The sequence below is a fragment of the Microtus pennsylvanicus genome, chromosome 15 (genome assembly GCF_037038515.1).
Source record: "Microtus pennsylvanicus isolate mMicPen1 chromosome 15, mMicPen1.hap1, whole genome shotgun sequence".
Classification (NCBI taxonomy): domain Eukaryota; kingdom Metazoa; phylum Chordata; class Mammalia; order Rodentia; family Cricetidae; genus Microtus; species Microtus pennsylvanicus.
Window position 1 is genome coordinate 53,139,025 of NC_134593.1, and position 11,451 is coordinate 53,150,475.

Sequence of the window (11,451 nt, forward strand, 5' to 3'; positions counted from 1 at the left end):
AGGGAGAGAGATGCTAAATAATCCCAAAAATGTGGTTCTTGTGAGAATGAAGATTCCTTTCAAGATTATAAGGAGTTTCCAGATTGTGCCAACATTATATGAGAAGGTTTGTTTTAGCACAGCGTGGAACATACATTCTCATTAGCTGAAAAAGCTGCCTAGTTGTGTAGATGAGGAAGGTGTGCAGAATGTCCATGGTGAGGATGCCTCTCAGCCACTAAAGCCACTTCCCCTCCCTTTCCCCCACTAACAGTCATAGCTGAGATCTGATTGAGTGCCTAAGTTGACTATAGTTAATAGCTTCCCTTGCAGCTAGATCCTAGGGAAAACAACGTCCTCAATATATGTAACTTCTTGTTCACATATTAGAGAACAATTACTGATGCTAGAACTGATTTTGCCTCTCTTCCTTTGACTTTGCTGAAAGTTGATCCTGGATGCCAGTTGTGGAGTATGACGGATCTGTGTCTTGGCTCCCTGAACACCTGAGTAAAGGAAAGTCCTGTTGGAACTGGAACAGTGTCAGCCATTGCTTTCTATTTGTTTTTAGCAACTGCCATTTATTTGATATAGTGTCTGTCCCTTTTTCATCCACATAAAACTAGCAACGAACGTCTATTGAACATTATGTTAAGCCCTGGGGATATAAAAACATGAATGAATGTGTCTCAGTCCCTGACCTTAAGGCGTTTATAGTCAGATTGAAGAGATAAGACACATAATCATAAAATGAACCTTACAAGGCAGGCTGTCACTCAAACCACAGAGAATCCATAGCAGGGCAGAAAGGGTTCTTTAGGCTAATGTGAGCAAAGAGGTCTCAAGAGGCAGTGAGCCTTGAGACAGAAGGAAAAGTATAAGCCTATTGGTTTAGAAGGAAGGAGCATCGTTTTTTGTTCATTTGTTTGCTGGGGGAAGGGGTGCTTTGTTTGTTTTAGATACTGGGATAGGTAATAGTGAATTCATCCTAGTTCAGGATAAAACAGCTAGTTCACATCAGAACATGGTAGAGTGACCTCTGAGGAGGTTGTTGGGATATGTCAGAGGTGAGTCTTGAGAACCAGGCTGCCTAGGAAATGCGTTTCTCTCTTCCAGACACAGGTAAGCTGTTTCAGGCAGCATTATTGGCTGCTGTTGTGACTCTTCCATGAGAATGTAGCCCCCCCCCCCCCCCAAGCAAGAGTTGTTCTATGTCTGGTTTATAGACGTCTTTCTACAAACAGCTGATCCTTGGAGCAAAGGCATGAGGCCATCCCACAGGACAAACTGCAGACGGGCAAATACGTGGTTATGTGTGCCACAGGCTCAGCCTTTTTTCTTTTAACCTCGCCTTTAAAACAAACTTCCTCTCATCTTCCTGGTCTCCCATTTTCTGTGCCAGTGAGTTCTCACTGTACCCATCTTTGTGTAATCACTTCTATAAAAAAAAAAAAAAGAGCGCAGGTAAACTCCGCATGTTTAAGCCTATTCTTCTTACCTCACTGACTGGCATTTATTGATTTCCTTGTCCCAGAAGTCTTGCTCAGACTTGGTTCCTCCATAGTCAATCTTGTTTGTTTGTATTTATCAGCCACCTAGCAACACAGTCCTCAAGGGAGCTCTCCCAAACAATTGCTACCTACATGCATTTCTACCGGGTTGTGAAGCTTTTTCCAGCTACACAAACTCCTCTCTCTTTCCATCCAGTGGCAATTATCACAAAAGTTGAGAAAGGACTATTGCCTCGTCTTTCACCCCTGGGAGAACCAGGCCTGTGGAAAAGTTGCTGCTAGGTGTTTTTCCTTGTTTTCTCTCTCGGGTTAGACTTCTATTGTCTGGAAAGGTGCAAAGGTTTGGATAAGGGACCTCAATTGCAGCTGGCAACATCTGAGTACTATCTTTCAACTTGGGCGGGCTGACATTAACTTCAGTGTGTTCTCTCAACATGTGAGGTTGGAAGGCTAAGATGCCGGAACAGTTCTCTGTGACCCTTTGTCCTGGACTGATCTTTCCTGAGTTATTGAATCAGAGGAGGGAGCAAATTGTGTAAACAGAAGAAACCTTCCTGTCTTTGAAAACTTGAGCTGTACACAATATTATTCCTGACAATGTCACTGAACATGTTGGATAAAGCTGCTTAGCAGCTCAGGACTGGAGACACCTTTTGGGATGTAGTGAAAAGGACCTCATCTGGGAGCTGAGATCCCAGTGCCTAAGTAATGAAGTAGTCTCTGGTTTAATCAAGAGAACTGTGGCAATAGTCCGGCAGGCCAGCTTCCTTTTTGTCTTCTCTGATATGCTAGGTTTACATAGGTTGTGATATAGTACCTTTCGAAATGATACCCGTATGTTTCCTACTTGTAGGACACATTCTATCAGTTTGAGAAATGGGCCTATATTGGTTTCCTGGGATATATGGAGGTAGAGTTAGCAATTTCCCTGTTTAGAGTCTGGGCAGACTCTTATGACTTTTCTTGTGTTTTTCCGTCTCTTCCTGTCAATTGCTATTGCTTCTTCAGCTTCTCTCATTTAGTCCTCCATTTTACTTCCCATAGTTCTTCCTCTGTGTTTGTGAGGTTTGCAGTTGGGGAGAGAAAGGATAACTAATGTTAGATGGGAGAGAGATTGCTTTCCCATAGTTAAAAATACATTCTGCAATGGATTGTGGCGCTGTAGAAATACAGTAGATACTTCAGTGTCTTTGGTTCTACTTTCTGGGATTTCAGTCACCTGTAACCAAGCAAAGTATTGAGAGAAAATTCCAGAACTGCAGCTCATAAATTGTAAATTGTGAGCTATTCTGAGCTTTCTGATGAACCTCTAAGCCCTCTCTGCATTTTCAATTATCTTCTACCTCTCTGTCCATAATATATATATGCTATCTGTCCACCTGACCCTTACCAGCCTTCATGGCTATCAGACTGACCATTGCTATATGATAGCGCCTATATTCTGATCACCTCTATTTCTCTTAATGACTCAAGTGCAACACCAAAAATGCTAGAAATTTGAATTTGCCAAAGTCATGGACAGAGTGCTTCCTTTAAGTGAAAAAGTGAAAATTTTGGGCTTAATAAAAAAGGAGGAAAGTGTGTGTTAAAGTTTTTAAGACCTAGAGTAAGTCATCTTTGAACTCTTAACTTGATTTGCTTTGTACATTAAACTGTGTCATAGCTATGACTACATAGGACAATTCATAGTATATAATACAGTGTTTGGTAGTGTTTGATAGTTCAGTTTGGGTCATCTATTGGAGAACTTGGACTATTCTCCTTCATAGAAAATAGGAAAATATCACCTATAACAAAAACTTAAAGGTACACTGTGTGAATTTTATTATACATATTTATTTATATAATAAATTATATATATTCATTGTATACATTTATATAAACAACATATTATATGCTTATTATACATTTATTTATAAAATAAAATTCACACATGTGTACCTTTAATTTTTTAAAAATTGTTTTTATTGAGCTATATATTTTTCTCTACTCTCCTCCCTTCCTTACCCCTCCCTTCAACCCTTTCCCATGGTCCCCATACTCCCAATTTACTCAGGAGATCTTGTCTTTTTCTACTTCCTATGTGGATTAGATCCATGCATGTCTCTCTTAGGATCCTCATTGTTATATAGGTTCTCTGGGATTGTGATTTGTAGGTTAGTTTTTCTTTGTTTTATGTCTATGAATGAGTACATATGATATTTGTCTTTTTGGGTCTGGGTTACCTCACTCAATATTATATTTTCTAGATTCATCGTTTGCCTGCAAATTTCAAGATGTCATTTTTTTCTGCTGTGTAGTACTCCATTGTGTAAATATACCACATTTTCCTTATCCATTCTGTGGTCGAGGGGCATTTAGGTTGCTTCCAGGTTCTGGCTATAATAAATAATGCTGCTATAAACATAGTTGAGCATATGTCCTTCTGGTATAATTGAGCATCCTTTGGATATATATCGAAAAATGGTATTGTTGGGTCCTGGCGTAGGTTGTTTCCTAATTTTCTGTGAAATCGCCATACTGATACCTAAAGCGGCTGTACCGGTTTGCACTCCCACCAGCAGTGGAGGAGTGTATATTTAATTTTTTGTTTCAGGTGATAGCTTCCTATTTTCTATGTAGGAGAACAGTCCACGTTCTCCAGTAGCTGACCCAATCTATATGAAATTTGTTTCAGACCTTAAAGTTTAAGCTAGCTTCCAGGAGACATTTTCTGTTTTTGTGTGGCCAGCACAGCTTCTCATTGCTGTATTCAGAAGTTCGTCATGATATGAGGTTGCCATTCTTTTTTAAAGATTTGTTTATTTTTAGTTTTACATATATAAACATTTTCATATACATACATGCATACATACATACACACACACACACACACACACACATACATACATCCCATGTGCATGTCTGGTGTTCAAGGGGGCCAGAACAGGGCATCAGCTCCTGTGAAGAGGTCCTGAAGCACCACATGCATCCTGGAATCGAACCATGGCTGTCTTTAGTAGTTGCAGGTGCTCCTAGTTACTGAGATGTCTCCACCGCCCCAAGATTTCTATTTTTAATATCTTCTAATTCTGCGGGATTTATTCAGCCGTACTAGAGACTTTCCCGTATGTAAGGGGGTATCCATTGCATGACAGCATTGCCCACCAGGCAGCAATACCATGGTTATATTAACATTTAATAACAAATTTCTCTTACTTAGACCCAATTGACAATTTCTTTCATTATAAAATGAAACTTAATGGTTATAATGTTGAAGAGCTTGGGTGTTATTTTCCCTCACATTTGTGCACAGGTACCACTTCCAATAAGAAAACTGAACCTGGCATGCATTTCATGAGGATGCTTTGGCAATGATCATTGCCATGGGTCAGCACCTGTTGCTATTTAAAGTTAATGCCCTCTTTGATTCCTAGGTCAAGTTCTAGCACTTCACAGAACATTTGATATGTTCTTTATCCCATTCTCCAGTTATTGAATATTCATATCTTTCATAGGCAAGTCTATTACACAGAAATGTATTTTGGAACTTTTTCGAGTTTGCTAATAAAAACTCAATGGGTCACATGGCTAATTTTTACCCAGGTGAGATAACCATCCTGTATTATTAGAATCAGATTCATTCCTGAGTTAGGTTGATAAAAGTTCAGCTTCAGATAATATTACAGTATTTAACACATCAAAGTTCCATTTCGTGGACTTTCTGCTTCCATCTTTGTATCCTGTCATCAGTACTAGCAATCCAATGAGGCGCCTCCTAGATCATTTGCTGCATACATATGAACAAATACGCAAGCTCACAGAGGTTTTTGTTTCATTTTTGATAAACAGAATAATTTTATGTAGATAACTGAACTACCAGCCTCTTTGTACACACACACACACACACACACACACACACACACACACACACACACACATGCAGAATTACATCTTGAAACTGAGATATGTCTTTTAATGCCTTTGTTGTAATTGACGGTATGGAAAAGTCTTTCTTTTTTTTCTTTCTCATCTTATTCTTTGGTGTGGGGACCCAAACCCAAGATCTCATATTTACTAGATAAGCAACCTTCCACTAAGCTACCTCAATCCTCCATTGCTTCCTTAACCATTCTCCTTTGAAGGATATTTAGATGTTGTGCTTTTTGCTCTAAAAGCCAATTCTCCTATTCATACCCTTCCTCCTGGATGCTCCTTTGCAAGCATTTTGAGACATGTATCTATTATGAAGACCTAAAAGGAACATTGCTTAGGCAAATAAAAATTATGCTAATGTTTGGATAGATGCACTGAAAGTGTTGTCTTAGCTTCCTCTGTTTCCAGTGACAGAGCTGTCACTTAGGTATCAGCAGCTGCATCATTTGATTCTTATTAAAATCACAATAAAAGTATGAGAATAGAGGGGGGAAAGACCGACATGAGAACTAAAAAGAAACATGGAATGGCAAAAAAATGTCATGGCATAAATGATATTGTTGCTTTCTAATTTTTACCTTACTACTTTATTAATGCTTTGAGAACTTTACACCATGTGTTTTGGTCATATTTATCCCCCCAAGGTTGGGAGTGTGTGAAGTCCTAAGTGAATGTATATTGTCTCACATGGGTATGGCCATATCCAGGACCCTAATGCCTCAGACCCATGGAAGTGGAAAAGCTTTCCCTTGGGTGAGACTCAGAGGGATGGCAAGGCCTTCCTCTGGCCTAGGTGCCAATGTTGAGCGTGTGTGCAGAAAATGTCCACCGTAGCCACTTCTCTCTATATGTTTGTGGGTTGGAGACTGCCCTCTGCAGAGATTGCTCCCACCGAGATGCCCTAAGCTGCCTCCTTGCTCAGTCGTGTATATTAACCCTGCCCCTTTGTTCATCTGTCTACAATAGTGCTGCCTCCTGTTCAGACGTATGCACGAGCCCTGCCTCTCTGTTCAATGTACTTTAATAAACATGTTGAGCTCCCAGGAATGCTATGGCTTCTCTTTCAGTCTACCCAATCCCAGCTCTTCCATCTATGTGTGAATCTGTCATGTCTTCGTCTTCTTGGAACGCGAGTCAGGTCAATCCCTGAGACAGTACAAAGCCACGGCCCCCTACTCTTCCCCTGGGCTCTACAATCCACCCAGCCCTGCCTCCCTGACACCCAACTTCATGTCTCTGTGTTTCTTTGTCTCAGTTATCCATGGACTCCAATTTATGCTGGCTGTATGTTTCTGTGGGGTCACCCATTCAAGCATGGCTGGCCCTACCAGGAGCCACACCATTAAAGAAAGCCATCAACTTTCAATAGCTCCCCAGGGATGGGGGGGGGTCATGATCCCCTTCCCACTCCATGCTAGAATGCTGACTGTTAATTGAAGTGATCTTGTATGATACTTTCTGTTCTTATCAGCCTTTCATGTAGATATGTCAAAATACACTCTGCTTTGATTCCTTCGTCAGGTTCATCACGCACCATGCTGAGCAAGGCTTTGGCAATAGTGATAAAGAAAGTAGAAAAAGACACAAAACAAACCACAAAACCTTATGTTCAAAGGCTTGACCTTATAATGATTGAAACAAATAAACAAGTATATTTTAAAAATATTTAACACTAGTTCTGCTAACAAGGATGGAAGGAAAATATTGTAGTGTTTGTCTAGGAAAGAGTCACAACAGAAGTGGCTCTTAGAAGGCATCATTTCAGGCAAACCTGAATAATGGGGAAAACTCGGACGTGAAGATTCACAGTGGGACAAAGCAGTCCACTGTCGTCGTCGTTGCAATGGGCAGTCACTGGGACACATGGAGTGGAGGCATACTGTAGCTAAATGTATAGCTTCAGAAGAAGATCCACAAACCAATTAGAACATTGTTAATATATTCCGTATTGGGGGGCAATGCTTGATCTTATTATGGTAAGAGCAGTAGAGATGCAAGAATTCTTGATTTGGGACAGGCGGTGGTGGTGCACACCTTTAATCCCAGCACTCGGGAGGCAGAGGCAGGTGGATCTCTGTGAGTTCGAGACCAGCCTGGTCTACAAGAGCTAGTTCCAGGACAGGCTCCAAAACCACAGAGAAACCCTGTCTCGAAAAAACCAAAAAAAAAAAAAAAAAAGAATTCTTGATTTGGGAAGTATAGCCCAGTGTATGTATCCTTTATGTTTTCTATTGCCTATTACTGTGGCATAAACAGCAGACATCTTGCTGAATGAATGTTTGCAAAGGGCTGTTTGAGATGAAATATTTAAGCAACAACAAAGAGCCAGTGAAATATTGATCTTTGATGGCAGGAAATACAGACTTTTACATTTAGGAATAGTCGAGTTTTGTTAGGTGTCACTGGGTTGTCGGAGCCTGTGATATCAGTAGATATAATACAAGGGTAATGCTTTTGTATGTCACTCTTCATCAGAAAGTGATGCTGAAAGAAAGACTTTCATCTGCAGCTAGAGAGATGGTGTAAGGGAGAGTCAGGGAGGGTTTGACTTTGATATCTTGCTGTCATCTATTACCGTGTCTCCTCACCCTGGTGCTATTCATGGAGTTAAAACACCCTTTCTAGAATCCCTATACACAGCCCACAGAGACGCCATCGGTGGGCTAATATTCATTAGAGGCTCAGAAATGGACATTATATGCTATAAGGTCTATTTTCTGAGCAATCCATTTCACTACTTAATACACAAAGAGGCCTCCAAATTCAAAGACAACCATTTCCCCTGTTTGGGTGTCTTCTTTCCTGGAAATTAACTGTGTCACATGAGGCCCAGGCGTCTTTTCTGGGAAGCAGCTGGCATGGAAGGGAAAGAGCATGTCCACGGAATGTCAGTTTATATTCTGGTTCTGTCGCTTGAGCAAAACACATCTGGCTTCAGTGTTCTCAGCTACAGTATCATGGAGGGCATATACTACTTTAAAAAATAACTACAAAAAAAAAAACAAAATAAAAAATAACTACATTTGAGTGCTATTGAGGGGTGAGATATCTTACAGGAGGTAATTGGAAGAACAACCTCTTTGCTCCTTCCCCTAGCCCCACTTCCTTTACTAAAGACGCTTGCAGCCGTCTGATATCATTTTACTGCCGGTCTGCATTCCTGTGTCATGAGCACAGAGGAGCCATGGGTTCTAGGCAAAGGCTCAGCATGGTGCTGACCTGGGTAGAGAGCGCTGGCTTTCCTGCAGGACGTGCCCAGCTAGCTAAAGCAGCCAAGGATTAAGTGAACTGATGGGTTTCTGTGATTAAGTTAGACTCTCAACTAATGGTAAAGATATACGACCTGGGAAAATGAGCAAGCCAAAGCTAGCTGTGCTGGTTTATGCTTGGACAAAGGCTGCTGAGAAAGGAAAGGGCCGGCTCTCTCTTCAGATGCGAGTGTTTGACTTGATTACATTTTGTTTCCACTCCAAGCCGCCACTTGATTTTCAGCTTTCAAATGAAGAGCAGGCATTTGCTTTTGTGACGTGACAACTATGATTGCTCTCTGGAAAAGGATTATGGAACTTTCTGTACCTAGTGTTTATACATCTCACAAGCACAGTTGTTCCCAAGCACACTGAATACCTTTTTGTACTGGGACGTCTTTCTATCTCTGCATCTGAATTTTGTACCTCGGTGTCTGGGGAGCTTGCCTCTGTAGCTTCACAGAGAAATCTGACAAATGGTAGGAAGTTGTTCTCGGCAGGGCAGAGATGGGCAAGTCCCCCAGGAGCTTGGTGAACACACAACAACCACCTTGCTGTGAACCAGGGGTCTTTCTTTTCTAAGAAAAAGATTCGTAGAGGGGGGAATGGTTCTTGGATCATACCAAACTCAGGTACAGGGAGATTCAGCCACAGCAACACATCCTGGAGGCTTTCTGTGCCTAGTGTTTATGCCAACAGAGAAAGAGCTGCATGTGCATTTGCACCTTTAACTGGACTTGAAGGTTTGAGGATGCTTTTGTATCGACAGTCAAATGATGTCATTGTGGAGGGCAATGGCAAGCAATGGCTTGGTAATCAGACATGCCTAAGCTTTAAAAACCTGGGCACGAGCAGGAAAATGTCATGTGCAAAGCAATGAGATTGCGGAGAAAAGCAAGAGTCAGATGTCAAAGGGCTTGTTGGAACAGCCCCCAGGGCTCAGCTGTGTTTGGAAGAAACTACTGGAAGATGAGGAAACCATGGAGGGGAGGAATCAAATGGGGGCTGTTAATTTTAGAGATTTAATTTAGAAAGGAGTCTACTGCTTTAAATCAGTGGAGGCTTGATTTTGAGCAGTGCAGTCTAAAGGTAGGGAGACTGGGTGAGGTTTCCCAGACGACTCAAGGGGAGGAAAGAAATTGTGAATTAAGGCCGCCATAGCAAGGTGGAGACTAAGCACAGGCTTAGGTGAATGGAAAATAGATGAAGAACCAGTAGCGGCATGATAACAATTATTAGAAGACACGATCAGTTTAGTCTCTTGGCCAATATGTCAGTCAATGAACTACCAACGACTACGCAAGCACACACACCCATGTATACAGGGCTCCGTATGTGCCTATAGGTAAAGGCCAATGTTGAAATCTTTTTCTTTTCTTTTTTATTAATCCCTTACCATTTTACTTCTCTTGCTGAACCCAGGAGCTCACTAATTTAGCAAGACAAGCATCTGTGAGCACACACACGTGTATACACCCACACAACATACATAAATAAATAAAGCAATATTATTTTGAACTGGGACTTTAATTAGCTTTAAAGAAATAAAATTGATAATTATCTCCAAGTCAGGAAATGAGAAAACAAAAGCCATTAAAAGGAGCTTGGATAAAGTTCTAGAAAAATCAGTCTTTGGATATCTTCAAGAGCACACAAGAACAGTCAGTCTTATGTCTAGTACTGTGGGGTAGACAAAGGCATAGTAACAGTAATGTATCGGCAAAAGCATCAACATCTCATTGCAGAGTTTTATTTTTTTTTGTTTTTTTTTTTCAGCTCAAACATTTTTTTAAATTTATTTATTTATTAAGGATTTCTGCCTCCTCCCCGCAACCGCCTCCCATTTCCCTCCCCCTCCCCCGATCAAGTCACCCTCCCTCATCTGCTCAAAGAGCAATCAGGGTTCCCTGACCTGTGGGAAGCCCAAGGACCGCCCACCTCTATCCAGGTCTTTTAAGGTGAGCATCCAAACTGCCTAGGCTCATTGCAGAGTTTTAAAACAGATTATCAGAGCAACGGCAAATTCAAGGTGGTTGGAGCTGAAGAGAAAGGCTGAGTTCCATGATGAACTAGCCCATGAAGCAGCAGGAAAACTGGTGTTTCCTGAGCAATTGAAATGGAGAAATTAGGAAGAAATGAAAGGCAGTAAGACAAAACACCATAGAATGTTTTGTTGTCAAGCAGTATCCAGTGGGACTGGCTAAAAGTACATTCAGAAAGGTTATAGAAGTGGCCCAGAACAGAATAAACTCTTAAGTCACCCAATGAGAACATGACATGGCAGCTTGTAAAGAGGCAAGATGTCTAACATGTCAACATTTTATCTCCAAACATCCTAAGTTAGCTAATTGACCAACTGAGCAAAATGTTGGACAGGACACTGTGAAGTGAAACTGCCGGCGAGCCAAAATAAATACTGTCGCATGTGACATTTCCAAAAGACGAGGCTTCAAGAGGATAGGAGAGGAAGAAATCCTCACCAGTGATGAATGGGACTAGAAACCCTGGGATCTTTAAGAAAGATAAACAAAGCCAGGCGGGGTGGCGCACGCCTTTAATCCCACCATTCAGGAGGCAGAGGCAGGTTGAATCTCTGTGAGTTTGAGGTCAGCCTGGTCTACAAGAGCTAGTTCCAGGACAGGCTCCAAAGCTACAGAGAAATTCTGTCTTGAAAAACCAAGAGAAAAACAAAAAGGAAGGCAGAACGTACAGCAGTGGTGGTGTAGGGGCATGGATTGCATCTTAGAAAGCCTATCATTGTCTCGTTCTTTCTGACAGAAGCTCTAAGGCCAGGCCTG